The 2,854-nt window shown below is 43.3% G+C and overlaps 1 pseudogene; it reads right to left on the minus strand.

Moving 5' to 3' along the window:
• Positions 1-200: 200 nt before the first annotated feature.
• LOC118651074 lies at positions 201-1,237 on the minus strand (annotated as a pseudogene).
• Between the last annotated feature and the right edge of the window lie 1,617 nt (positions 1,238-2,854).

Below are 2,854 nucleotides of genomic sequence, written 5' to 3' on the forward strand. Positions count from 1 at the left end.
CCACTACGATATTAAATACTAATAAGTATACATGAAATACCTTTATAATACAAAGTTTTTCAAATGTTAACAAGGTGCTATGGTTCTAAAATAAGCCACTTTCAAACAGTCTAATAACTATGGATTCTCACAGTAACTACATAAACGTATTACAGTAAAGAGAACAGTTATATATATGAGCCCTACTTGAAGCTCAGGTAGTTGTGAATATGAGATCACTGGACATGTATTTCCAAAGCCTCAGCAATGTGCGCCCGAAGGACGGTCTTTAGGGTCTTCATCAGTGCACACAGAGAAGAGCTCGATTACTTTCTGGTATGTCTCATCCAGTTCTCCCATATTAGAGGTGGCCTCATTCCCAACGCTGCATAGTATGCTTCATCATCGAAGTCACTTTCATCAAAAGTTTTATCTTCATCATCATCATCATCATCTGCAAGAGTAACGTATGGAATACACAGAGCCATCATTTCCCACAGAGTAAGGCCAAAGGCAAATATGTCTGCTTTATCAGCAATAATACCATTCTCCTCCAAAGCTTCCTTGGGTTTCCAAGGCTCAGTGCCAACGTAACAGGCCTCAGGGTCAGTTACTGTCATATGTTTATCCAATGGTAGAGAGGCTCCTACATCACAGATTTTAATTGTTCCAAAATCACCTTTAATTACAGCATTTGACGACTTTATGTCTGCCTCCATGAAGCAACTTCTTATCTTGGTGCAGATACTTTAACCCTCTTGCCATGTTCAAAGCAACTTTTAAAATTGTGGCTGCTGGAAAAGGATCATGGCTGTCTTTATTTCGTTCTTCGATTAAATCCTTTAGAGACTTTTCACCCCCGTATTCCATAGCAAGACACAGACTACCATCATTGGCTTCAGTGAAAGCACGACAACCTGTAATATTTGGATGAGGAAGGTTTTTCAAAATCTTAGCTTCATTGGTTAATCCCTCTTGATACATACTTTGATAATCACCATGACATTTAGAGTTAATCTTTTTCACAGCCCAAGGAGAGCGAGACAAGCCTCTTGGAGACCTTTCCATAAGGCAGACACTTACCGCTGTGCCATAGCCAAGCTTCTGCATAAGTGGAGAGGCAGGAATTTTTATACATGGAGTTGAACATAACGCAGATTTTCTCTTTTCAGATAATTTGCTTGGTGCCTTAAAATTATTGATTTCTTCCATTGTAATAATCACTCTAGGTCCTGAAAAACTGGTCCCGAGGGGCCGCCAACAGGACCCCGCGGCTACTTCAGCGTCATGCCGGCCAAGCACAACTCCTGCTACGGTTGTTGTGCCTGGAACGTGCCGGGCTTTCAAAAAACCCTTTCTTTATTTTTATTTTTTTTAAATTAATCATCACCCAAGGATATTTTTCCCATTGATTTTTAGAGTGGAAGTGAGGGGCATAGAGAGGGAGGGAGGGAGGGAGGGAAGGAGAGAGAGGGAGAGAGGGAGAGAGGGAGAGAGGGAGAGAGAGAGAGAGAGAGAGAGAGAGAGAGAGAGAGAGAGAGAGAGAGAGAGAGACATCAATTGGTTGCCTCCTGCACACATCCTGTCCCAGGGCTGGGGATTGAGCCTGCAACTGCTGTACATGCCCTTGGCCAGAATCGAACCCAGGACCCTTCAGTCCACAGGCTGACGCTCCAACTACCAAGCCAGACTGGCTAGGGCAGATCGAATCCTTTCTTGTTTACCTCAGCATTTCACTCTGGAAATTTTCTCCATGCTCATTGCTTCCCATTTTCAAAACAAGCAAAATAAAACCCCAAACCTCCATTGACTCCACATCTCCCCCAGCTACTGCCTCTGCTTCCTCCTTTATAGCAAAACCCTCAAAAGTCTTTTCTCACTCACTCTCTGCTTCCTTTTCTCACATTCTCTTTGGCCCTACTTGAATAAGTCTTCACCCCCCCCCCCCCCCCCCCCCCCGCCGGTCAGAATAGCCATTGTCAAGGTCGCCAATGACCACAATGTTGACAATGGTCAATGAATCTTTTATTTTTCTTTTAAAAATATGTTTTTATTGAGTCAGAGAGTAAAGGAGAGGGAGACAAAGAGATAGAAACATTAATGATGAAAGAGAATCATCGACCAGCTGCCTCCTGCACACCCCATATTGGGGACTGAGCTCGCAACCCAGGCATATGCCTTGACTGGGAATTCAACTATGACCTCCTGGTTCATAGGTCAATGCTCAAAAACTGAGCCACGCCGGCCAGGCTGGTCAATGCATCTTATTGGCCTAGGCAGCATTTGACACAGTTGGTCATTCCTGAAGACTTAATTTCAACCTCTCTTCTAGGACACTGCTGGTTTCCTGACTGTTGGTTGCTCTTCTCATTCTGTTTGCAGTTTCTCTGTATCTCCATATGTTCAGGTTAGAGGCCTCAAGGCATAGCCTTTGGACGTCTTCTCCTCTTTATCCACTTTCATTCCCATTTGATCACCTGACTTTAAATAGCATGTATATGGTGATGACTCTAAGATTAGTATCTCCAGCTTGATTCTCTACCTGAACTTCAGACTCATGCACCTAACTGCCTCCTGGACTTCACCAGTTGGCTATCTAACATTATCTCAAAATTAACATGCTCAAACAATCTTTGGATCCTATCCCTATCCCAAATATGCAGTCTTCCTCAGGCAAACTCTCCTTGCAATTATTAAGGTCAGAAACTCTGGAGTTAGCTTTGATTCTGTACCTTCTTTCATTCTCCTGATCCAGTGTGTCACGGATTCTATTGACTCTAACTTCAAAATATACCCTGTAAGTACTCTTACTACCTCTAGCACTTCCAGCCTGGCCCAAGCTACTATCTTTTCTCACCAGGATATTGCAAAACCT

Source organism: Myotis myotis, unplaced genomic scaffold, assembly GCF_014108235.1.
Source record: "Myotis myotis isolate mMyoMyo1 unplaced genomic scaffold, mMyoMyo1.p scaffold_m19_p_3, whole genome shotgun sequence".
In the NCBI taxonomy this organism is placed as follows: domain Eukaryota; kingdom Metazoa; phylum Chordata; class Mammalia; order Chiroptera; family Vespertilionidae; genus Myotis; species Myotis myotis.